Below are 27,383 nucleotides of genomic sequence, written 5' to 3' on the forward strand. Positions count from 1 at the left end.
CTGGCGGCTCACCTCCAACTGCGCAACGCTACGCGCTGTTAGCATCCAACTGCCGCTGCCCAACACTACAATGGCAGACAACAATGCAAACTAAACACAGACTGCGCACAGCACAGCCAGTGATTTTTCATACCGAGCGCTAAGCGGCGTTACCAATAAGAAAACCTAAACAGCCTACTTACAACTGCAGTGATCATGAAAGTTTGTAACACAGTTTGTGGACCACCATAGCTGCTATCGGAGCACTCTCTGGTAGGCTGGGCTAATACTCTGCGACCAACGCCCCAATACTGAGCCGATAATGAACGGTATAGGCTGGCAGGAACGGCGCTTATATTCTCTTCTTGTGGAGGCCGCTCTTGTCGTGGTATGGTCCTAATCAGAGCACCATTGGTCGACGTCGCCTCACCGCCGTCTCTTCTCTTGCGTTCTTCATCTTCCTTCTGGCGCAGAACAGCAGGCACCACACGAGCACCAATAATTTACCAAGATTCGAAATCACGTATCGCCGATTAATGCACTCGCAACTGCGCAGGACACGGTTCTGACCACGACTGATGCTTGCTATATATTGAGGACATTGTTCGGCTGCACTTCCTCTTCAAAAACAACAGTGCAACATGGAAACTGGACAGCACCTGCATTTATGTCCAAGCATGGTTTCAAAGTTTTGTCAGTAAAGATGTTCTCTTCCCAAACATATCCAGTTCATCTTTATTGTTTTCTGCGAAATTCTCTCTCCCCAATTCGATTCACTTCCTCATTATTGCTTTCGCGATCCTTCCATGTAAACTTCAAAATTATTCCCTAACACTACACTTGAAAATTCTCCATTCTATTTTAGCCTGCATCTACAAGAGGACTTAAAACGCAAGTTACACATTATTATGCCACATCAAGTAGCTTTCATTGTAGCTGTACTACAACTCAGATTGGCACTACCACATGAAACTATTTTCCATCGTAGTCACCAAGTCTCTGAAAACAACGATCGGCACTTACTACCAATCTTTTAATTCGTCGACGAATAAAACCACTCAAATAACTTACGGGTTTGCTGCGGGATGACGTCATCGAACACCGCTGAAATTTCGACAGCAGCGCACCCTGCCATTCTCAAGGCGCAAATGCAAGGCAGAAGAATTGTGCAAGGAAATTTAGTACCTCGGTTCACAGAGAAGAAACTAGGAAGACACCACACACACAACAAGTGTCAACACAAACAAAGATAACCAACATCAGAAATATCGATAGTTACTATTAATCAACAGCTGAAGTGGCACTAATTCTGTTCCTCTGTTTTCTGATGAGAGACCGAGCCGGATTCCAAGCAGCTTTTAAACAAAATCCATCATCTCTGTTAATAAGGTTGCTTGATTGTTTGATTTCAACAGCTTCCTTAATAACACTATCCCAATAGGTGGACGTGCAAGCAGAATCTCCGTGTTGTATTCTATAGGATGACCGGTGTCAAGGCAATGTTATGCAACAGCGGATCTGCGCGGCTGTTGTAAGCGTGTGTGACGCTTATGTTCAATACACCGGTCTTCCACAGTCCTGATTGTCTGACCAATATATGACATGCCACAACTGCAAGGAATACGATAGATACCAGCCTTACGCAAACCAAGATCTTCTTTTACGGACGCCAACAGGGCCTTAATCTTAGAAGTTGGTCGAAAAACACATTTAACATCATATTTCCGCAAAATACGGCCAATCCTGTTGCAAATGCTTCCTGCGTAGGGCAAAAAGGCCGTAGACTTAGGTGCCACTTCGTTGCTATCGTCACTCACCCGTTGCACAGAAGGCTGCTGGCGCAACGCGCGTTTGATCTCCCTCTCACTATAACCATTCTGACGAAAGGTGACTTCGAGATGTGATAGCTCAGCTGCCAAACTTTCAGGGTCTGAGATAACGTGGGCCCTGTGAACCAAGGTGCGAAGTACTCCTTCACGCTGAGCTGGATGGTGACAACTGTCAGCTCGCAGGAGCAAGTCAGTGTGGGTGGGCTTCCTATAAACAGAATGTCCCAACGTGTCATCAGTCTTCCTTTTGACCAATACATCATGGAAGGGAAGGCATCCATTCTTTGCCACCTCCATAGTGAACTTAATATTCTGGTGGATTGAATTCAGATGTTCCAAAAGCCCGTTTAAATTCTCACTACCATTAGGTTCAAATTGTTCAAATGGCTCTGAGCACTATGGGACTTAACATCTATGGTCATCAGTCCCCTAGAACTTAGAACTACTTAAACCTAACTAACCTAATGATATCACAAAACACCCAGCCATCACGAGGCACAGAAAATCCCTGACCCCGCCGGGAATCGAACCCGGGAACCCGGGCGTGGGAAGCGAGAACGCTGCCGCACGACCACGAGATGCGGGCTCACTACCACGAGGCCAGACAACAAAAGTATCGTCTACATATCTGAAAAAAAAAACACGCAGGTTTCAAGGTCGCTGACTCCAATGCACGTTCCTCAAAGTCCTCCATAAACAAATTGGACACAATAGGTGACAATGGGCTACCCATTGCAACTCCATCAGTCTGTTCGTAGTACTAACCATTGAATAAAAAGTAAGTGGAAGTCAGCACATGTCGAAACAAATTTGTTAACCCCTTCATCAAACTTAACCTCAATTGGCTGCAACGAATCAGAGAGAGGAACGCTAGTGAAAAGGGAAACCACATCAAAACTGACTACAATATCAGAGTCATTCAAATGCAATCCCTGCAATCGATGTAAGAAACCTGCAGAGTTCTTAATGTGGTGTTCACACCTACCTACTAGTGGGTTCAAAAATCTAGCAAGATGTTTAGCTAACGATATGTCGGAGCACCAATATTAGAAGCTGTTGAAATCAAACTATCAAGCAACCTTATTGACAGAGATGGTGGATTTTGTTTAAATGCTGCTTGGAATCCGGCTCGGTCTCTTATCAGAAAACAGAGGAACAGAATTAGTGCCACCTCAGCTGTTGATTAATAGTAACTATCGATATTTCTGATGTTGGTTATCTTTGTTTGGGTTGACACTTGTTCTGTGTGTGGTGTCTTCCTAGTTTCTCCTCTGTGAACCGAGGTACTAAATTTCCTTGCACAATTCTTCTGCCTTGCATTTGCGCCTTGAGAATGGCAGGGTGTGCTCCTGTCGAAATATCGGCGGTGTTCGACGACGGCACCCGGCAGCAAACCCGTAAGTTATTTGAACATTCAATTCGTCGGTAAAAGTTAAGGTATCACAATAAAACCACTATTTAGCCACGGAGCCATTCGAGAACCTCTCCGTGAACCGCCTCATCGTCGGAAAACTTCCCACTGCTTCTAATCAGTTCCTCTACTGCATTACAGTTCGTCATCCATCGTCAATGTCGTTGGCCTTGTTTCCCAGTCATCGTCACCGATCAAGTTGTTGGCACCATTTCACTATTGCTGAACGTGCATGTGGTCATCGTGGCGCAGTTCGAAGCGCGACTCATCACTGAAGACTATTCCGCTACAGAGGCCCCACCAGAGACGTGTCTGGAGGCAAATGTCACCCGTCATACGACCCGACAACCAGGAGTAATCTCTGGGGAGCTATTCCTTTTCATAGGAGGATCCCTTTCGTTGTCATTCGCGAAACCATCACAGCACATCGGTACGTCGATCATATTCGACGATCCATTCTGTTGCCCTTCAAGACAAGCAATCCTGCGCTGACGTTTCAGCAAGATGAAGCACTCTTGCTCACGGCAAGACATTCTACTGCTTGTCTTCGTGATTGCCACCAAACACTACTTCGGTCAGTACACAGTAAGGTCGCCCGAACTCCCCCCCCCCCCCCCCCCCACCCGCCATTAGACGTTTGGAACATTACGAGGAGGGCCTCAACCCAAGTAGAATTTTTACGATCTAACGTGGCAATTGCACGAAAGTTGCACTGTATCCCTCAGGACAACATCCAGAAACTGTATCTATCAGCGCCAAGCCGGCAAACCGCTTGCATAAAGACCTCAGTGGACGAACGCATTATTGACTCGCTCATTTTGTGAACCTATTTCTCTTGAATAAATCATGCAGTTTTTCTAAAATTATGATCTTTCGTTGTCTCTACATGTACATCACATCTTCCGATTTGCATCCCATTCGGATAATTCCTTCGTGGGGCGTTGTTGATCTGTCTTAGGGTGTATATTTTCAAGTTTTTATACATCGCACATACTGACGATAAATCTAAAACAAACACACATGTAAAAGATATGATGACATAGTTATGTATAATGAAATAATTTCTCACAAATGCTGCGCTAGTATTGAGTTTGATTGTGGCATGGTTTCAGTGTGGTGCAAAGTTCGTAAACAAGCTTTAAAGGCTCAGAGGTGTAAAATTGTTTCCTTTTACAAATTGAAATAAAATCTTGTCCAATGCAGTGAGTTGCAACTGGAATCAGTAATGCCATACAAATAACTGCTTACAACAGTTTGTGGAGGTATGAGATGAAATGTTTGCATTTGTTCAGTTGTAAGTAAAGATGGTCCTCGAATCATAGGTGGGATACTACGACAATGTAATGTCTGTAAAAGGAGATTTGTTACAAAAATTAACCTGTAGAAGAGATGGCGGTGATCTTGTGTAAGTCTCTAGGGCAATGCTTCAGTGTTGTGAAGCTCTATAGACGACAATTGAACACACGCAGGGAAAAACAGGCTAACCCTCAAGTGTAAAGGCCTAAGTTATCTAAGTTCTGCCATCTCTTGCTGGGCACGGCAACTATCAAAATTGAGGTTTGTCTCACACCTGAATATCCTAATGTGATATTTAGGGGTGAAACCAATATCAGTGTTGATAGTTCCTGTACCCAGCAACAGATGGAAACCTTTCTAAGTTCTTACATTTAAGGGTTAGCCCGTTTATCCGTGCATGTATTCAATTGATTATGCCTGCACCTGTTTTCGCTAGGCAGCTGAAAGCTGGAAATAGTACTGCCGGGTGTCAGGGATCTTCCTTAGCCGGCTCTACTATTATACTGTGTGGGGACCATAAAATCAGAGTAGTATTTACTTTGGATATACACATCCATAATCTGAACCTGTGGAGCGGATTGCACAACTGCGAGTTTTTTTATAAGTAAACCTCGGTGTAGTTTCTGAATTGAAAGCTTATAACGCAGCATTTAACGTTATTTATGTATCATTGTTAAATTTTATTGTAAAATGTTTGATTTAATTAATTAATAAGGTTAAAAGAAAGAAAAACATGTTTTGACACTTCTGTTTTTCAATTTTTCTCTCCGCGTAAGGTTATTACTTTGTACTTTACGACAGTCAGTAATAATAGATTACAGAGAAAATTGACGTGTAATAATAACAAGCCAACTTTAGTGTTACACAGTTGTCATTCATCTACAATGTTGTTTGCAGCCGCCACCAAAAGTTTTATTAATTGCTTTCAAATTACGGAAACAGCCATCATGATACTTCACTGGGGACTTTGATATATTTTTGGAGTTATTTGCAGCTGACAGTATTTAGTGAGGAATCTCGGTACGTACTGTAACAACCTACACGTCTATCCTGTGACAACTGCTGAGCTGATTACAGCACTCAAAGTGGAATTTGTAACACCCGTTTTGATCCGTAGTCGAAGGAACGAGAATGGACTCTAATATTTTATAGAAAGCAAAGTATCCTCCGCTATGCTCTTCATAATGATTTTGGGCTATAAATGTAGGTATGCATGTGGAGGTGGGACTTAAAACCGCGAATTCCCCCATGTAAGACGCCTACACTTCATGCGACCACGTAAGTCGATGTTGCAAAAAAAGATACAAATGATTGAAAACATATTTAACGTACGGTGAATGTGAGCTCCGTTTATGTCTCGCCTACCGCACAGCACATTCTGTCTCGCAGCGACCGTGGGCGGGTGGCCGCACCGGCAGCCAGCTGGCTCATTTCTCTGTATCGTGGCTTTAATGGACACCTGTCAGTGGCACGGCCCATTCCGTTTTCAATTACATCGTAAAACGCTGTTACTCTAGATGCACCCAGCCGCAAATACGGGTACTTTGAAGCCGTTCCAAACTACATTACGCGGACCGCTCTGTAATCATCACCTCAGAACCGCACAAAAGGGCTCAGCTATCAAATCACAGAGAAGGCCGAATTTATTCGCCCATGCAAGGATATTCGCGTATATCGATGTTCAGAGACAACGAACCAGTTATGGAATGTGGCCGTTTCAGATTTTGTTCGTATGTTCTGTGCGCAAAGAAAGAATATACCACGGCTACGAAAAACAACAGAAATTGTTCAGTCGACTACCAAGGGTCGTGTTTTTTTTTTTTGTGGGTAGTGTACGGGGCAGTCAAACGAAAACGCCGACAGATTGGGAAAAAGTTAAGTGTTCATTATTAGAAAAGTAATCGCTATAGTTGTTAAAACATTTATTCCACTATGAGACAAGATGATCAATGCTTTAATGGAAAAAAAGTTTGCAGTTGAAACTTCCTGGCAGATTAAAACCTTCTCGCGCCCGGGTTCCAAGGTTCGATTCCCAGCGGGGACAGGGATTTTCTGTGCCTCGTGATGGCTGGGTGTTGTGTGTTGTCCTTAGGTTAGTTAGGTTTAAGTAGTTCTAAGTTCTAGGGGACTGATGACCATAGATGTTAAGTCCCATAGTGCTCAGAGCCATTTGAACCATTTGAGATTAAAACTGTGTGCCGGACCGAGACTCGAACTCGGGACCTTCGCCTTTCGCGGGTAATTGATCTACCACCATTTATTTTATTTCCAATATCAGGCTTACCATCTTTGCTGACATACATTTTGTTGTACTACCGCATAAATAGTGTCTAAAATGTCCATGTGTTGACAAATAGTGGCTAATTAGAAAATTAAGTAATTAAGGAAATGAATAAAACTGAAAATGTCCAAATGAATGACATGAAGACATCGCGGATAGTACAAATAAAAAAGAAACATGCTCCTGTAGCAATGAAATAAAATTCGTGTCGGGGGCGACACCTGCTCACAACCCGACGTTCGATAGAGCAAATAGAGCCATCTATCGACCCGATCTCCAGACGTTGGAGTAAGACTGGGTCGTCTTCTCGAAATTAACTAAGGCTCCGTAAGTGTGATCGATGTCTATCTCGGCTTCTTCGTCTATGTCATCTCTCACCCGTCACACCCCATCTGGCCGGCGGGTCGGTAAAGTCGCTAGTAATTAGCGAAGTCTTGCCCATCTTTCTTATGGTGTTGCAGCTTCGTGTGTCCATCCAGGAGAAAATGCCAAAAATCAATTTTGTCCTTTTTCGATTCGTTATACACATAGGCCACCACCATTCCCCTTACACATGTCACTGCATTGGTTTTTTGGACTGGAAAATAAGACTCTTGGGGGAAAAAAAGTATGTCTGATGAAATTGTGTGAGGGGCGGCGCGTAACAGGAAAGCCAATATCTGTCGTGCCAAGTGCCACCCTGGAGCCGTCCCACGACATGCTAAACGATGTTCATCAGTGTCCACTGTTGCGGAGCCTAAACATAGTGGACTGTCTGCCAAATGGATCGCTTGCCGCCGTTGATTCGTTGCAAACTTCCTATTTTCCACCACATACCATGTTGAGATTACTGACGTTGGGAGGAAAACGTTCCGTATAACGCACCATATCTGTCGCCAGTTCTTGTCTGGGTACTTCTTTTCCAGGGTATTCCTGGGACACCGGCGCAGTAAGAGTTGGTATACATCTCGCGTTGTCGGTTGGGAAGGAATCTCTGACATAGCTAAGCTCCAAAATTAAAGACCTGAAATGTGACAGCTTCGGTGAATTATGGCCCTCATTGACTGGGGGCAGCATTGAAGTGGACGCTAGTACATGGGCCAACGCACCCGAGATACTGCGAAATTGACCGCGCCACTGTCTGAAAATCGTACTGACGAATAACGCCCGTGCCCCTTCATATACGTTCACTAGACCAAGTCCACCTTCTCCAGGTAGTAGCGTAAGCGTTGTGTATTGCATCTTAAACAGGTGTCCCACACTCAGGTAGGTTCCGAAAGTTGCTTGTATCCGTGATGCCATAGTGCTCGTTAAAGGCAAGACGTGCGCTACGTGAGTGAGTCTCGGTGCTAGGTACACGTTAACATAGGTTCCCTCTGAATCATATCCAACGCTCTTAATTTCTGTAACAGCACCATTGTCGCATCAGCTTCAGTATGGGTCGGTAGTTATCCGCTGCTGTCCGCTGCACATCCGTGTCGAACGTAACACCTAGACTTTTATGGTCTTAACTAACATGAGAGGGCCTTCCTCCCCCGGTTGTAATCCTCGATCGACATTCATGTAGCGTGATTTCTGTAGATTAAGCACGCTTCCTGCCGCCATCCCGTATAGCTGTATCCATGGAAACGCCGTACGTACTTCGTCGCCTGCCTTGTCACCAGCGTCACATCGTCAGAATAAGCGCGGCAAAGAAAGGTGGCAACGGTACTCCCTCCAACCGTCTTCGGAGACCACATAGAAAGGGTTCCAAAGACATTGCATACAAAAAGATCGGAAGGGGCCAACATTAACGAACTGACATTGAAATAACAATGTAGTCAGTGCCCCGCCCATTCACCGAGATCTTCGATCGCACGCCGTGTAACAGTCGCGTGATCACTAGAATGAAGGCCTGTGGGATTCCCAATCTGCCCATCACCTCATGCAAAAAGGTATGATCCAGTCTGTCGAACGCATGATCGAAGTCAATAGCGACGAGTGCTCCATTCACCCGGCATGCCGCTGCTAATGCGATGATATCTCAGTAGTCACCGAGCGCCGTATGTACGTTACTCTTACCGCCGAGGCAAGTTTGATCTATGAGGAGTCTATCAGAAATTGAAGACCGCACGCGAGCCCCAAGGATGCGCGCGAAAATCGTATAGTCGCAGTTCAAGAGAGTGAATGGTCTATAATCTCCTGGCCTTCTGCCACCGCGTGGTTTGGGTATTGGGATGATGATACCCTCCGTGAATTCGGCAGGTATCTCAGTCTGCGGTAACAGGAGTTCGTTGTACATCTACAGATGGTAGAGTACTTGCCTGCGAAAGGCAAAGGTCCCGAGTTCGAGTCTCGGTCGGGCACACAGTTTTAATCTGCCAGGAAGTTTCATATCAGCGCACACTCCGCTGCAGAGTGAAAATCTCATTCTGGAAACATCCCCCAGGCTGTGGCTAAGCCATGTCTCCGCAATATCCTTTCTTTCAGGGGTGCTAGTTCTGCAAGGTTCGCAGGAGAGCTTGTGTAAAGCTTGGAAGGTAGGAGACGGATACTGGCAGAAGTAAAGCTGTGAGTACCGGGCGTGAGTCGTGCTTCGGTAGTTCAGATGGTAGAGCACTTGTCCGCGAAAGGCAAAGATCGATAAATAGATTCCCACGATTTGCTGTGGATCGATTATTACCTCTTTTCTTAAGAAACGTACAATCTCGTGTGCCTTTGGTCGTGTATAGTCGTTCGCAAAACTGAACTTCAAGGTGGTTTTTCTGTACGAGTGTGCCATCTCGTTCTAGACTCACAACACCGCACACGCGAAGCTGCTCCGGCGTAGACAAACAGGCGCGCGCACCACATCGCGGCCGGCAGCCAACACTGCCCATCCGAGCAACCGAAGCACGACTCACGCCCCGTCCTCACAGCTTTCCTTCTGCCACTACCTCGTCTCCTACCTTCCAAACAGTCAGGAGGTGTTCTGAACTGTGGAAAAAAACAGTGAAATGTCCAGGAACAAGAAGAGCAATAAAAAACAGATGGTAACAGAAATAGGTTAGTCATTAAGTCTTTATGGTGTTGTACTGCCAAGAGGGCGAACCGCGTACAACCATCCTCTTTCTTTTCATTCGCTGTTCTCTTTTTTTTCAAATTTATGTCTGAGTCGTGGTGTAACGTTCGTTTGCAACATCGAGGTGTAAGCTGGAAACCTGTATTAACAGATGATGCTGCACAACTACTCTATTAACAACGAAAAGGAAGTGGCTTTCGAATGGGATCCGCAAACGTTTTATGACAAGGCGACAAGCCGCGCGGGGTAGGCGCGCGGTCTAGGGCGTCTTGTCACGGTCCGAGCGCTTTGCCCCGTCGGAGGTTCGAGTTCTCCCTTGGGAATGGGTGTGTGTGTTGTCTTTAGTGTAAGATAGATTAAGTAGTGAGTAAGTTTAGGGAGCGATGACCTCAGCAGTTTGGTCCCATAAGACGTTACCACAAATTTCTAAGGTGACAAGTCAACCGAATCCTCCTACAGAAAACACGACTGTTGTGTCATACTTGGCAGTAGTAACGGTACTTTTGTCACATGACAGCAATGTCTTATCCACGCACCACATTTGTACGACTGGTAAGGCAGTGAGGTATGCCTCCTTGCCTTTACAGGTCTTCGTATGAATGTGAATGTAATCACTACCGAGGAAATGATGAAAACATAATAGTTTATCGCATACGCTGCAACAAACGAACGTAACAGTTTCACAATTATATAAATTCTTTGTGATCCGTCAAAACATGTTTTTTAACGTTTTTGAAGTTGCATCCCGTTTTGGAAGTTTTGAATCTTGAATTCCTTTGTTGTAACGTAGTTCACACTCGTTTATTTGTTGTTTTCATTTCTGTGTGTGTGATATCTCTTCGTTTCTGAAAGTATTTGTGTGGAGTGTAGCCATGTATGGAAGTGAAAGATGGACAATATATAGTTTGGACAAGAAGAGAATAGAAGCTTTCGAAATGTGGTGCTACAGAAGAATGTTGACGATTAGGTGGGTAGATCAAATAACTACTGAGGAGGTATTGAATAGGATTGGGGAGAAGGCATCAAGGGATCACCAATTTAGCATTGGAGGGCAGCGTGGAGGGTAAAAATCGTAGAAGGAGACCAAGAGATGAATACACTAAGCAGATTCAGAAGGATGTAGGTTGCAGTAGGTACTGGGGGATGAAGGAGCTTGCACAGATTAGATTAGCATGGAGAGCTGCATTAAACCAGTCTCAGGACTGAAGACCAACAACAACGTGATATCTCGCCTGCTGTCACTATTATTTGTGAATGTAACGTATCTTAGCACATGACTCATATGCTATAACCAATGTGCAGTTTGACAGCTCTCAAGGCTACAGAAAGAGAACAAACATTTCAATGACCAGAACGACAGTTAATAATTTAATGTAAAAAATAAAAATAAATCAGACCAAGGAGTTTTGAACACGACTCGTTCACTTTACGCTGCTAACACTGTGATCACTTAACCATGACGCCATAGCACTCAACTTATCTCGACATTGCACTTGTTAATCTTGGAATGTTCACTTTTTCTATCTTACTTTTTTCACATTTCAGTACACCTTCAAAAAATGGCTCTGAACACTATGGGACTTAACATCTGAGGTCATCAGTGGCCTAGAACTTAGAACTACTTAAACCTAACTAACCTAAGGACATAACACACATCCATGCCCAAGGCAGGATTCGAACCTGCGACCGTAGCAGTCGCGCGGTTCCGGACTGAAGCGCCTAGAACCGCTCGGCCACATCGGCCGGCAGTAGACCTTCTTGCTGTTATCATGCTTCATTTGTGTACAGTTTTTCACAGACTGTCCACTGGCCCATCTTACCACTAAATCTGAAGGGAGTGCGGTGGGAAGTGTAGCTTGTTAGACAACGAGACGGACGCCGGATATATCCACATTTAGTTCTATTTGTCGCCTGTCTGCCCTTTACTTGTTACTATGTCGCTTCCCTTTCTAGGTAGCTGGCTGCAGTGTGTTTAACTTTATTGGTTTCAGTTTTCAAAATCGCGGTCACAGAACCAGTGATGTGATACTGTCCTTTGAGAAGCACTCCTGTGGAGCTGTGTGAGACAACATCAGCAAAGTGGTGAATTAGATGCTACGTATATGCTACTAGAAAATAGACTGGTGGAGGTTATCTCTCATAAAATGGACGGATGACTTCCTAGTCAACCCATTTCATGACATCGCCCCATAATGATCAGCTGCATGGGTACAGGAACACTAATATTTGTTAGGCAACAATAGAATTCAGTGTTATCCGTAAAGCAACGAATTTCCTTGTGGTTATCGCTGTTCTAAAGAAAAGGCTGTATCAAACACTGCATAAGTAATTTTTTGCGCTAGCGCCAGTGACGTATAGTATATTGAAACTCAGTAACGTTCACCGTATGAATTCAAATTCTGCCCGCAACATACACACTAGGAGTTCCTTGGTCCGTTCCACAGTCTGTCTCATCGGAAATAGAATCCATATCGGTACCTGAATCAGCGGTCCTTGGATGACGCCGAAGCACTACAAACCCATTTACGCTGCCTCTATTCGCTGCGGTATTGTGCACAGATTTTGCGGCTGGGTAAGGTGTTTTCAATGTCATTCTCTTCATAAGTTCGCAATCTGTGTCTTCGTTCTGAAGGTTTGTAAATATTGCTGTCTGTGGCTTTTGCCTAATTTCGTTAAAAAAAAGTTGGGAAATTCTTCAACAATTTCAAATTCTCAGCCACATATCGTTTTTGAGTTTTCGAGATATAAACTGTGCAGCATAGATGAATTGTACTACACTGTAGAGCCAAAGAAACTGGTAAATATGCCTAATATTATGTAAGGAATCCGGCGAACTTGCGAAAGTGCCAAAACATGACGTGGCATGGACTCGACTAATGTTTGAAGTAGTGCTGGAGGTAACTGACTCCATTAATCCTGTAGGGCTGCCCTTAAATCCATAAGAGTATGACGGGGATGGATATCTCTCCTGAATGGGAGGAAAGCATCCCTGATAGGCTCAATAATGTTCATGTCTGGGGAGTATGGAGGCCAGTGGAAGTGTTTGAACTCAGAAGAATGTTTCTGGAGCGACTCGGTAGTAATTCTGGGCGTGTGGGGTGTCGCACTGACCTGCTGGAATTGCCCAAGTCCGTCGGAATTCACAGACATGAATGGATGCATGTGATCAGATAGGATGCATACGTACGTGTTAGCTGTCGTAGTAGTATTTAGACGTATCATGGGTCCCATATCACTCCCACGGCACATGCCCTACACCATTACAGAGCCTCCACCAGTTTGACCAGCCCATTGCTGACATGTAGGCTCCAGGGATTAATGAGATTTTCTCCATACCAGTACAAACACATCGGCGCGATACAGTTTGAAACGAGACTCGTCCAACCAGGAAAATGTTTCCCGTCATGAACAGTTGAATGTCGGTGGTGACGGGCCCATGCGAGGCGTAAAGCTTTTTGTCGTGCAGTCATCAAGGGTACACGAGTTGGCCTTCGGCTCCGATATCCCATTTAGATGATGTTTCGTTGAATGGTTCGCACGCTGACACTTGTTCATGGGCCAGAATTGAAATCTGCAGGAATTTGCGGAAGGGTTGCACTTCTGTCACGTTGAACGATTGTTTTCAGTCGTCGATCGTACCGTTCTCGCAGGATACTTTTCCTGCCGCAGCGATGTCAGAGATTTGATGTGTACCGGATTCATGATATTTACGGTACACTCGTGAAATGGTCGTACGGGAAAAACCTCACTTCACCGCTACATCGCAGATGCTGTGTCCCATCGCTAGTGCGCCGACTATAACAACATGTTCAAACTCACTTAAATCTTGATACCTGCCATTGCAGCAGCAGTAACGGATCTAACAACTGTGCCAGACACTTATATAGGCGTAGCCTAACTTAGTGCCGAATTTTGCCTGTGTTCATACTGTGTCTCTGTATTCGAATACGCCTTCCTGTACGAGTTTCTTTGGTGCTACAATGTATATATACTTATGACCGAATTATGGCTTGAGTCACGATGCTTAAAACAACACTACAGGGAATGCAAAGAAGGTCAAACTGTTTTTATCGGTAATAATTCACACATTATATAACATGTAATCGTCATTTTTAATACAGCATATTAGGGAACGTGTGCCGTTCAAGAGCCATAAAAAGGAATCTGTACAATAAGATCTTAGTATACTAAAGTAGTGGGTCACTGCCAGTACGGGTGGTAATAAAGATAAAGAAATGCATCACTTTAGCTGATGTCAGTTGCTTACTGCCACCAAAAGTTGGCTCCATTGTTAAAGCATGACCAAAATTTGGTCCCTTTATAACGAGTCGTTCTCACTGTCACCAACAGGTGTCTGTAATGGGTAAAAGCGTTCGTAGTTATGTCTTTGAGCCACACTTGGTTTAAAACACAACAGAACCAAAAATTAATTATTTTCTGCATCTATGATGTCACATTGTTCTAAAACGTCTGAAAAATACGTCGGCAACGTGGAAAGTCTGATGTTTACATTAATTATCTAGGACAGAGTTGTGTTTAGCTACAAGAAAAAACACTGTAAGTCTCAGTTCAGTTACTTTACCACATCTATGATGTCACAATACTCTAAAATGCGCCAGAACATGTAAAGTTTACTTTACAACATTGTCTAAACACGTAAAGTGTATCCAGTCTCATAATGTGTGTACTGTTATCACCTAACGTTTCTTTTGTTCACCTCCAGATTTGGGGAGTGGCAGCAAAGACAACGTGCTAAAGAAAAAATACAACCAATGAGAAGTATTACAAACAAAACTCTGCTGCATTCTAAGAAACTATGACTCAGACGAGTAATAATTTCACGTCTTTTATAATAAGGCCTTCAGCTGTGTTACAATTTGTTTCAAAACGAAATGTTTATCTTAATATGTGATATTAGGAATTGTTCTTCTGACTTCTAATTCAGGCCTTCATCCGTTTGTTCTTTGAGGTTATTGTTGGTGGCCTTCGGCTCTAAAATTGTGGAATTTCTTTTTTGTGAGAAGGCTTTCAACCGTCATACAGTCAATTGTGTTTTTTTAAGGGATTGTTTTAAAGTTTTAATTTCTTTAAATAAAGTTTACGTATTTGTTGTGCAACCGAGAGTAACTGATTGCGGCTCCGTCGACACTCATAACCTTATCCTGCCTCATTCTCAATAATCAGCTCTCAGTGCTATTAAGCAAGTGTTATATTAAAAGTAGCCGGAGGAATTTATCTTTCCGCCACAGTACTATCATGACTGTTATTAGATTTTCCCCTATTCTTACCACTAACAAAGAAAAGTGCTGGGGAGTTGGAGTTTTTCCCAGGCAAAGGAAATGCAAATGCCGATAAGCTGGAGTGTTTATCGAGAATGTCGGAATAGAGACCATTTACAGAAATCAATTACATCTGACAGCGCTATAACAACCAATTTTACAGACCTTAAACTAATTGAATAACAACTTATAACGGTAATCTGGAAGCACTTTATAGCTCCCTGCTATTGTATTCCAATGGGGAGCCTCTTTGCATACACAAAAAATGTCTATCCGTGCGAGGAGCTCTGCAGCTTGGATGCTGCAGTAATAAGCCCCTAAGCACGATTAATGTGCCACGTACCCGAAGAAAGGGGAAGCCACAAATGTAGGAACGCAAAATCAGCGATGTAGAGTCATTATCTGCATTAATCGTACTGGATTTTGTCTTTATTCTGAACACTAGCGAGGAATACCGCTGGGAAGACAGTGCTTATCCCAGACATAGTAACTGTAAAAAAGCATACATTGGAGCACTGATCGAAAAATGTCGGAACCGAGAGCGTTTATTACATTCAAGGACAAGCGATAGCCACATCACAACCTTTTTTACTGCCTTTAAAACCGGTGGAATAACAGGTTTTAACAGTAATGCGGAAGCGGTCCTTAGGAGCCTGCAGTCATATTTCAATGATGAGCCCCATACATACACAGAAAGATCTGCCGCATCTTGGCCACTGGAGTAATAACACCCCTGAGCATTGTTAATTTGTTACGACTTTTAAAAAAGTATTGACTAGGTACATTTTCAAGTTCCAGCTTGTTGAATGAAAATTCCGTCTACTGGTCGAATCGGAAGTCGTGTGTAAACAAACTCGTGTATCACTACGCAGGCGTTAACCAAAAGCAGCAGCAGAAGCAATGTGTTCGCCACAGTACCGTCTAACAATGCTATTTCGTAGGTCTCAAGAAAAAGAACTGGTGTGGCAGACGTAAAGTATCGTCTTCCTGTCTATAGTGGTGGTGTGGTTTTAACGCCGTCCCTACGCAGGAAATGTGTTTAGTGTGGCAACAGACCCCACGGCAGCGAGGGACAGTCCACGCGTTGCGAAAATGCAGCTCAGCGCTGTGACGTGATCGTCCTTTCGAAATTGAAGATACGCGTCCCACTAGCAGGCTGGAGCAAAAAGGACGACTGCGTGATGGTGCCACTGGTATGCATAGGTGTAATCTCGATAGAACGATCACGTTATAGCGCTGACACCTCCATTTCTGCAACGCATGCACTATCGGGCGCTGCCACGGGGTCTCAATAAACATGTCGCACACAGCATTTCCTGCAAAAGAACCACACTACAACTGCAGACAAGTAGATGATAATTTACATTTGATACGCTGATTCTGTTTTTTTTCTTAAGACCTACGAAATAACATTGCATGTGGGGCAAAAAATAAGTTTGTCCTGCTGCTTCTGTTAACACTTGCGTTGTGATATAGGTGTTAGTCTACATACGACATCAGATTTTACCAGTAGACAGAATATTTGTTCGAAATGCTGTGACCTGCTAAAGTATCTAGACAAAATTTTTTTTGTATGCATAGCACATTAACTTGTTTAGGGTGGATATTACACTAGTAGCCGGACTTTACGTAGAATGTCATTTTTTGCTGTATGCAGAGGAACTCGCCGTAGGAATATGACAACAGGCTTCTGCGCAGTGCTCCCTAGGAGTTTAATGTACAACGCGTGGGCCACAGTTCTATTTTGTCCTCAGTGTGTTGCATTAAGCTAGAGATAAGTGAATTCGAACGTCTGAAACTGTTTCCTACTGTTTGAATGCACTATATGTCTGGAAGTCTTGAGACATACGCTCTAGTCTTTGGACAATGATACTGCTGAAACAATTTCTACAGAATGAAGCGTTTTATAAGCTATGGTTGAGTTTGTGCTATCTCAGGGTACCCTCCGCCACACACCGTCAGGTGGCTTGCGGAGTATGGATGTAGATGTAGATATAGATCGATTGCTTCATACGTCATCTTGTTACAACAGAAGTGCATTGCACCACATTCCATTCTGGCGAGGGCATGATATGGTAACTTCTGGCGTAAACAATTTGTTTCGGTACATCGATAAAGTTTGATTGACATCTATGGTTATACATTAGTAGTTACACGGATCTTTTTCACCCTCTAGGTGTAGCTTTACGGTGCGAGAACGTAAAAGATACGTGGTGGTCTTATTCTACAGTGTTTACAGAGGAAGTACCGACTCCAGAGTAGTTTACGCCACATACTCCAGTTTTCGTTTCTTGGCTTTGAGGTTTTACATCTCCACCTTCTTTTCGTATGCATCACACATAACCATGCTGCTTAATACTACTGTAAACAAACAGCAGGACACCACATACAGATTGCATTTTCTGTATGCAGAGAGGCTTCCTATTGGAATAGGACATTGTGAGATGCTTCTCAATGCTATGTGATGTGTCTGTATTACCGTTACAAGCTGTTGTTCCATTAGTTTCACACTCTGCAAAAGGTTGTTCTTATCGTCTTGCAGCTCGAATTTAAATAAAGAATGCAATATATTCTTATATCTGGGAATAAGAAGAATCGTGTGTTATAACACTGTGCCAACCGCCTTCTGTGTATTAAACATTACCAAACAGTATTTCCGGTGTGCTGGACTCTACTATGTGCCAATTGCTATCGTGTAGTATCGCGTAAAAGGTAACATATAGAAGCACTGTGTGTTATTTAATAACGTTTCAGCTGTTTGTCTACTGGCATGCAACTAGATCATTAGCCCGTATCTCGTGGTCGTGCGGTAGCGTTCTCGCTTCCCACGCTCGGGTTCCCGGGTTCGATTCCCGGCGGGGTGAGGGATTTTCTGTGCCTCGTGATGGCTGGGTGTTGTGTGCTGTCCTTAGGTTAGTTAGGTTTAAGTAGTTCTAAGTTCTAGGGGACTGATGACCATAGATGTTAAGTCCCATAGTGCTTAGAGCCATTTAAACCATTTTTTAAAACTAGATCATTAACTATATTCTGTGACCAGATGGCTAAAATAAACTACTGTGATTCCGACAAATAGGACACGAAAGAGCTATATTAAAACAAGAGGAAAGGTGGTAGTTATCTACAGTACCATCTGTGGCACGTTATCATAACCAAATAGCGGGATTTACCATTAAATTATTCCGCAACCTTATAATTCGCTGTCATTTTGTGGAATATGCTATGAAGTCATTAATTTATATACATCATGCACGTACTGTTCTGCCTTTTGAGACTACATTATAAAACTACATTAAAGGATTTCAGATTCTCTCTATGATGCTTCACCATCAAGTAACAGTCATAGGAATTAATCTATTCCAGTAGTTCTATAAAGTTTGCTCGGTACAGTATAATACTCACTTGGAGGTGACTTCTCTCATATTAAACGACTATATTGTACAATAAGTGAGTTAGGGTTGACTGCTTAACATGAATGACTTCCAATAGAACAAAACTTGTATAATATAGTTTCATGGCAAATTACAAGCTGAGGATTGAGCAAATTTATTGATATTGTTTACAGGCATGTGAGTACATGAAACTTTTACATCTTCCTTGGCTATAGAACATGGTCTTACCAAATTGGAGGTCAGAGTAGACAGCTACAGAATGGATAATGTGTATGATCCTTGTGAAAGACCGTTTAGGTACGTACACGATAGCTTGCATCTTTATTTTCAACTACTCTGTTATGGAGTAGAATTACGTTACTACAGCTATTATTACTAATTCGCCATCGCTATTGCAGCTGTAATCGCATTACTTCATCTCTGTTTCCCGCGTATTACGATGTCGATATGATCTTCTCTGCAAACCGGTATTGTCATGGCGTCACAGCCGCACACAGTGCAACGTTGAAGTGCAGCACCCCCTAATATTCACAGGCATTTTGTTTAAGCTTTGCTTATTGGACGTCAGAACACGAACGTGATTGAGTATTTGATATTAAGCGTATATTTCAGCTTTAGAAGCAACATACGTTGGTGGGATCTCTGATGTCATTTATGGCTATTATTCTGCAAAGGGTGAGACGTCTCATAATGAATCGTAATAAATTTTATTTTTTACGGGTTATCGACACTGAAATTCTCTTCAAAAATATCCCATCTCTCACTTTTACTGCGTTTGGTCGTCTCTCTCGTAAGTGCGTGTGTGTCTAAATATTCCACGTCGTTCTCCAGTGTAAGTGATATACCGTAAAGCAGACCCTTCCCTCCTAAAATCGAACACCTTATTCCTTTCTTCTCTCATAAGACAACTGTGTTGTGCATGTTTGTATGTGTATGTGTATGTGTGTGTGTGTGTGTGTGTGTGTGTGTGTGTGTGTGTGTGTGTGTGGTGGTAATTTAATAAGGCGCTGGTGTAGTTAATTACAAGTATTATTTTTGTGAGTCTTAGTTTCCCACAAATACATCAGAAATCTGATGGTAACACTTGCATCGACTGCATTTTTTTCTTGTGGTGCATTATCTCCGTAGCCCGTCCCCCCGAACCTGGTGAGGAACGAAGGAATCATTAGGAGATCGCACCACACAAATTATCAGATTGAAGACACTCTATTTAGTTATCACTGCTAAGGAAACATTAAAATTTGCGGTGCGTTTTAGAAAGCTGCAGCATCATAGGTGTAGTAACATAATTAATTTCTGGTTTACAAAGGCCCTTTTGTGTTGAAACTCATCTAGGTAACCAACTATTTTGTAGTATTTGTTGTCGATTATATTTTTCAAGTGGTGCATTTTCGTCATTTTCGCCTTCCCTCTGACGCATATTTTAGAGTCCACAGTAAAGACGAGGTATGTGACAAAAATAATTTTTTATGTAAACACACTGGTCAATGTATACATGTATTTACGTAATAGGCTTCTGGCATGTCAGAAGCACTTGCAGTATTACTTTTTTAAATTTAAGAGCCAGAAACCTAGAAAAAACATTTACATATTTCAAACTTTGCAGCTTCTTTCAACAGCTGAAAGAACAATGTTGACGATGCAACCGACGTTTATCTCTAAAGACAATCTTATGTGGGTTAAAGTGTGTCTGCATAATACTATTAACATGTAGATTTGCTTTTTCTGTTGTAAGAATTTCTCTATAGTCTAAATGAGGCAGAAACGGTTAACCAGTTCAGCATTCTCCTAGAAAAGTATGGAGAAACAGCGTAAAGGCTGGCTGGCAAAAGCGATTCGAAGTGCCGGGGAATCACACCAAGACGGCTCTCGCCTTCCCCAGTCTGACACAAACACACGCTTTTAAGATAATACCTCAAAATTCATCAGATGACTTACTTTATAACATCTTGTACCCTTGTCAAAAACAAGCTGTGAGTGTATTCGCTCAGCGTTACTATGAGAGCAAATATGTTTTAGTTAAGTAGCTTATGGGAAAGTTATAATTTTGCAACATCGGATTTCCCGGATTGGTGGTAATTTTGAGGACGTCTAGAGGCCTACTAGATTTTATACAACTGTCTGGGGAAAACCCGGACGTATTTCCTTGTCTGGGGAAATTCGATTGATTGGAAATAAACAGATTGCAATAAACCTTAGTTAAAATTCAATAAATGAAGACCGGCCGGTAGGTAGTTCCTTTGTTTCAGTCTATTAAAAACCCAGAGGCGAGCGCGCTTAGGCGCTCTCCTATACACTTACAGGATGATCGAAAATGATCTTTTTAATTCTGATCACGCGTATTTCAGAAATCGGAAAGGTGTTATTTGCTGCATAATGACTATACACACCTTTTCTTTTACCAATGTTAGTTACTGACTGCCACCTCCCCCCCCCCCCTTCCCCCCCCCCCGCTCTCCAGCAGTTGACTGTGTGTGGAATGGTTACTACATAGTACAGACCAGATCTGACAACCAGATCCAGCGGAACCCCAATAGATTTTTTGTTTCTGTGGCCGAGACTGCTGGAACTGTGAATTTGCATCAGAGCAGCAACAGCACAACTTAACGAGGACTTGATATGCTGTTTGCTACAGATGGCGCACACATTTAAGGTGACCACCCATGTCCCCTTCCCGCTTTTTCGTGATGGTCATGATTTTTGTAGCTCTGTCCACAATCTTTTCAAAAGTAATTCAGGACACCTGTTGTTTCAGATTTAACAATTATGAAACACATTTTTTCAACATGTAAACGGTATCACAGATATTCGGATTTAGGTCAGGACATGTTCGATATGGCAGTCATCAATGGCGAATAGCGAAATTCTACATGACCCCCTGATGTGTCGGAACGTCGATGCTGTAGGCGACCTCCTGAATGGCTGTTTCCAGCTCGCCGGTGATTTTGGGGTTACAGCTGTGCCCGCATGTGTTCAGATCCGGAGAATATGGCAGCCAATATAGGTCCATGTCAGTGGCCTCTGGGTACCCCAGAGATGGAATGAGGCCCCCAAAGTGCTCCACTAGGACACCAAACACCCACATGCTCCGATTTAGATAAACTACATCTTGTCGAAATCAGGGCTAATGGGGATGAAATCATCTTCCAAAACCTGCATGTACTGTTTGGTAATCATCGTGCCATCCAGGGGTATCGCTCCAATTCTTCCGTGGCTGGACGTTGCACACCACACAGTAACCCGTTGAGGGTGAAGAGGTTACTCGAGCGCAAAATGCAAACTCAGTCCTCCGAATGTGCAAATTTTTCATATTGACGAACCCATCCGAATGAAATTGGGCTTCGTCGTTAAACCAGATCATACTAATCCCCATCATGCCCTGCGGCCAACCATGCTGTTTGAAGGTCCTAACACAAACCGTTCAGAATTTATGACGATTTCATTTCACATAGTTCAATAATCTCCACACACTGAACACAGTATGTCTGCTCGCACTCCCTCATCTTAGAAGATATTAATAAGATACAAGCCAAATAACTTTTAGTAACAAATTATAGTGATAGTTTGCATTTATTACATTTAATTAACACTTTCCTACAATATAACATTTTAATACATTCCGGATTTGGGTCCAGAAAATATGATTCCTTACACATTGAACTTCGTTAAGCGGCTACTAGAACCTTAGTTGTGTGTGAACATTATGTCGCGAACAGCATGGGGTCAACGCAGGCGTCCGATCCCACACGTTTGGATTGAGCCGTGCTGTAGGTGTGTTGTGGTGTGTGACGTCATTATCGCCCGGAGTTTAGTTTATGAGTTGGTTGCGTTTGTGGATGTCGTCTTGTTGCGCCACGGCGCGGAGTTTATTTTATGTGCTGCCTGTGTTTGTAGATGTTGTCTTGTTGCGAATAGTGGTGTCCTCTGGTGGTGAGTGTGAGTGGTCCGAGTGTTAAGTGGTGTACTGAGTTCATTTGATGGCAGTGCCAGTGTTTCGGAGTGCCCGTGATTGAAGAACGGGAATTGGGATCACTGAGTTATCAATTACATCTTTTTTAGGTGACTGTGTTGCGAATAAGTGTTATTGGTTTGCTGTTTGTCGTGCAGTTGTTAAATTTATTGAGTGAGTCCTTTCGTTAGGTACGAATGTAACTGTAAAATACAATAGCTCAAGGTTGTGTGCGGAGATGGACTAGAACATGATGTCTCTCATCAGGTTTCTGCTGATGTTTGGACTCTTAGCAGAAACTGTGAAACGTAAAGTGTGTGGAGAGAACATGAGCTGGACGAGAGTTTCGGCGTCTCGGACTAAGGAATTTTATATTTGGCGGTGCCGAAGGGATAACCTATGGCGCTTTATCAGACGCGGTACGTAGTTGGAGAAATGTAGGAAGGTCATGAAAGAGATCCTTTTGATAACTTATTATTTTTGTTACAGGTCCTCTATCAGTTACTGTGCGCATGAGACTAGAGTGAGTGAGAGGACGGTTTGAGATTGGTTTTCTTTTGGTAGAGAAGTGTGTTTGGAATGTGTTAAGTACAGGGGTAAGGTGGGTGGGCAGGAGGTGTTGGTAGATGAATCTCAGTTTGGGAAGACAAAGTATGGGAGGGGTAAGTCTCCGGTTGGTTTATGGGTGTGGGGGGCCGTTATTTCTAGGGTTGGGTATGCGGATTGTGTTTTAATGGTTTTGGAGGGGCGTGCTAAGAAGGAATTGGTGGCGTTAATTGAAGAGTATATAGAAGAGGGCACTGCTATTACATCAGCTGCTTTTTCGTCGTGTAGGGGGTTGGGGAAGAGGGGCTATGATCATTTAGTTGGAGACCATAGTTTAGAGTTCAAAAATTACGAAACTGGGGCGTGCACCAGTACAATAGAGGGGTTTTGGGAGACGGTTAAATCATAGGGAGCTGGATGGGCGCTCTTCTAACCGGCAATTGAATACTGCTGGCGGAAGAGCGTCCCTGGGGAGTGTGGTATTTTTCGCGTTTTTTTGAGGGCAGTTAGTGAGATGTAGAGGCCAAGGGTAGTTACTTGAGGGAGTTTTGCACTTGGGGTATTCCGCTTGTGGGTAATGGTTGTGGTTTTAAATGGGTTGGACTGTTGTGAGTTGTTTTATCCTTATGTAGCAGAGGATCTGTTTTGTTGCAGTTGTTTTTGAGTTGTAAGGTGTGAGTGTGTTTCGTTTATTTTTTTTTGTAGCTTTTATTTGTTGGCAGATTTTTGTTTTCTTTTGTGAGAGTGAACTTTAGGGGTGATGATTGGGGTTGGAGTTGGCAGGTTGTGAGTGGTTTGGGAGTTTTTTTGGTTGTGTTTTTTTTTCCTTTGTGTGTTTGTGTGTGTTTGATTGGGGTGGCCAACCTAGCAGGCAGCGCTGAAATTTATTCGTGGTAAGTAGCCATTTATTTGGGTCTATTGTCCACGAATTGTGATGTTTTGTGGGGCCTTTCATACGTTGTGGGCTTGATTTTCTGTATCGCAGTTGTAGGTGTTTGTTTTTTGGTATCGTCAGCTGTGGATGATCTATATAGCTTACGGGAAGTGTCCGATTCCAATTATTGTTGTTTTAGTTGTTGATTTTGTGATATCGATAGTTGCGGTATGATTCTAATTTTTGCAGTTGTTGTTTTTTTTTAGTGGTGTGGACAACTACGGCTCAGCTGAACACGATAGTATCTGGTAATGCACTTTCACACTCCTTGTTAGTTTCGTGTGTAACTGATATCTACCGATCGATAGGAGGCGCGCAAACGCTGGCGTTGTCAGTAGTGAAATTCAAGCCAGGATACATCCCTTCTCTCGTGCCCCCGCTCCCCTCGGTACATCATGGCCATCTGCCAAATTATTGTCTACAGAGAGTGTGTGTCCAGGATAGTTATCTGATTTGACCCATATGTTCGACGTTCTTAACGATTTTGCTGGGGTAGGCAATTTCAGTATATGAAAGACCTAACACAGCAATAGTCAGTATAATTAGTTATGTGTTAATTATCCTTGGAACAACTTAATGCACAACAGTACGTGAATCGGTGTAAATGATGAAAAGAAGAATTATTCAAATCAGTATTTAATAAAATGAACATGTATAATAATTTATCTTACCTTTGGCTAACGCTGTTGGATATGTCTTCACTTTCGCTTGAGTTAGGACTACTTTTTCGCTGTATAATCTAGCACTGATTTTATTTCAACTAATGAAAGTACTGCAGGCAGATTTCGCTTAGAAGAATGAATGGATATCTCAGTCAGTTACAAAACGCTAAAGAGGGGTTTCACTTGAAAGAATGAATACATAGTTCAACTGGCAGAAAAGCTACTGATTGTTTTCACTTGAAAAGAGAGAATGAATAATTTAGCCAATATGCAAAGATACAATGGGTCGAAAGTTTTGATTCGGTTGCTCTTACATACTGGTGTCATTCAAAAGAGTGAATGAGTGGTCCGACTAACTGAACGATTGTTTTCGTTCAGTTGCTGCCACAGACTAGTTTCACTCAAAACATGAATGATAATTCAACCACCAGATAAAACTACAACCAGGTGAGTCGATTGTTTTACAACATGCGAATGAATCGATTGTTTTCATTTGGTTCTCCCCTTCACTAGTTTCTAGACTCAACTTTGTATGTTTTTGTCCAGTATAGACATCTGTTGGTGACTTTGGGAACAACCTGCGGTACAGAGGCACAAAGTTGGTCGCTTTCTATACTGAAGCCATCTGTTGCTGACAGTAAGCAACTAGAATGAGAAATATTATTTTATTTGGCGTGTGAAGCTCTTGTCCAACCAATATGGATCAATAATTCATTATTTATATGTAATAAGCAAATCTCGGTTTCTAACATTCATGGTGGTGTCTGTTTGTTCTATATCTTGTGTCTCTCTACCACTTTCGGGCAACGACACTCTGAGCATGTTTTTTAGGGAATTGACTAGTTTGAACCTGGGACCTGTTGCTGGTAAGGGGACGCCAGACCACACATGACATGTAGAATTCAGAAGAGTTCAGTGAGACTAGCGATGATATAACCAAATACTTAATGATTTCAGCGTCAGCTCCACTGCACTCCCTGTAAAAGAATCTTAATACTAACTAAATGTAGTGGAAGAGGTTCAAGGCTTTCCTATTTTTAGTTAGCTGGTAAAATAACGTCGAAAAAGCAGTTACGTGTACCATTGGAAATTTTATTCTACTCACAAAACATCGTTTATAAATTGCGCTATTAATAAAAGGAAATGTTTTAATACAGGATGGTAAAAAACAACTGCGTTCAACAAAAATGTGAACGAATATTCCCTGAATGGGTTTCCAAGTTCTACAATGGATCGAAGGATGACCTATGGCATATCACATCTATAATCTAGGTTTAACGTAAGTTTCACAAATGAGAAAACTATCAAAATGGTCTACAGTGACCCTCAATTATCTTTAATGAGTTTCTAACCTGTCGTAAATTACAGTGGCTGATGTGGCTTCTCAATAACTATATAACAGAGAAATCATTGCGTTTCAGATTTTTACTTCAAGTGGCAAATGTGAACACCATGAGCTTTAATTTACGATCGACACTAGTATTACGCAAAAAGGGGGTGTAACAGATGACACTTCTGCAGTTCTGAGTGAAGCCTTATGCGCTCAAAAATACGGCATCGCGTGCGTTCATTACCTTGTCGGTGTTTAGCCAGCGTCAAGGCGGCGGCGGCCGGCGCAGCAGCCATCTAGTTCGCCGTCTCGGAACTAACTAACTCCTAACTTCTCCTTACTACCATTTACAGAAGTTGGTTTAAAAAAACTATCTGGCTGTGTTTTCATCTGACCAATCAGGGTCTCAATGTTAACCTTAAGCTCCGCCTACAAAAATTCTGTCTATCCAATGAGAAACGTTATAGTTTTCGTGGTGGGGCAATGTTTTTAAAGTTTGTAACGTAACAGAGACGCGAAAAAGTCTCACGCTAAAACCTGCAGCTGGTGTGGTCGTTTTATCGTTATCGTGAGATCTATACTGTTCTTCTGGAGGGCTCTATCTTTTAACATGGGCTGGGGGATGGTCCTAATGTAACAGACACGCGAAAAAGTCTCACGCTAAAACTTGCTGGTGGTAGTGGCCCTTTTTGTATTATCGTAAGATTTATACTGTTTTTCTGGAGGGCTCTAGCTTTTAACATGGGCTGGGGGTTGGTCCTTGACGTAACAGAGACGCGAAAAAGTCTCACGCTAAAACGTGCGGGTAGTGTGGTCTTAGCGGTAGGCTGGCGACGTGGGTTTCCAGTCTGTCCCTTGTAGTACGGCCTTCTAGCTTAACACGGTTCTGCTCTCGACTTCTGTTCTCGTTTCTCCCCTCGGAACTACGTCGATCTCACAGTGGGAAGGTATGACATGCATTTAGGCATTCTTATGTTAGTCTGTGGTACTCCATTTGCTCACTCGTTACTCATATTACTATGGTTAATTTAATGTTACGATTTATTCGGAGCTATGTGACATACTACTGGATTTGCTTATCATGTAGGGTTTTCATGGAAGGTGTTGGATTTGCCTGACACCTTACAGTTTTTTTACGATTTATGGAGAAATACAGAATCCAATTGTTCAAATATTCTGTCCGAATGATACGTAGACATGAAGGACCCTATTAATGTGACTTATGAGCCTGTCGTTAAACGACTTTTTCGAAATCATTAACGCTAACATAGTTGGCAAACTTTTACAGGTGTAACCTCGATGATAAGAAAGTGCTGATGAGGAAATCATCACTCTGGCGTACATGGCCAAATGCCATAATTGCATGGTGCAGGGGCAAGAGTGGTGGGTGGAGCAGCGTCTCGATTCCTGGTGCACATGGCCGTATGAGGCTCCCAGAATCACCTTGGTGGAGATAAGGAAGTGCTGGACCTGCCATCA

The 27,383-nt window shown here is 42.8% G+C and overlaps 1 protein-coding gene across 3 annotated transcripts in view; it reads left to right on the forward strand.

Moving 5' to 3' along the window:
• The window catches only part of LOC126355690 (calcitonin gene-related peptide type 1 receptor-like), a 1,110,235-nt gene that overhangs the window by 401,291 nt on the left and 681,561 nt on the right, over window positions 1–27,383 (forward strand). The gene's annotated exons all lie outside the window — the stretch shown is intronic.

The sequence above is a fragment of the Schistocerca gregaria genome, chromosome 3 (genome assembly GCF_023897955.1).
Source record: "Schistocerca gregaria isolate iqSchGreg1 chromosome 3, iqSchGreg1.2, whole genome shotgun sequence".
Taxonomy (NCBI): Eukaryota; Metazoa; Arthropoda; class Insecta; order Orthoptera; family Acrididae; genus Schistocerca; species Schistocerca gregaria.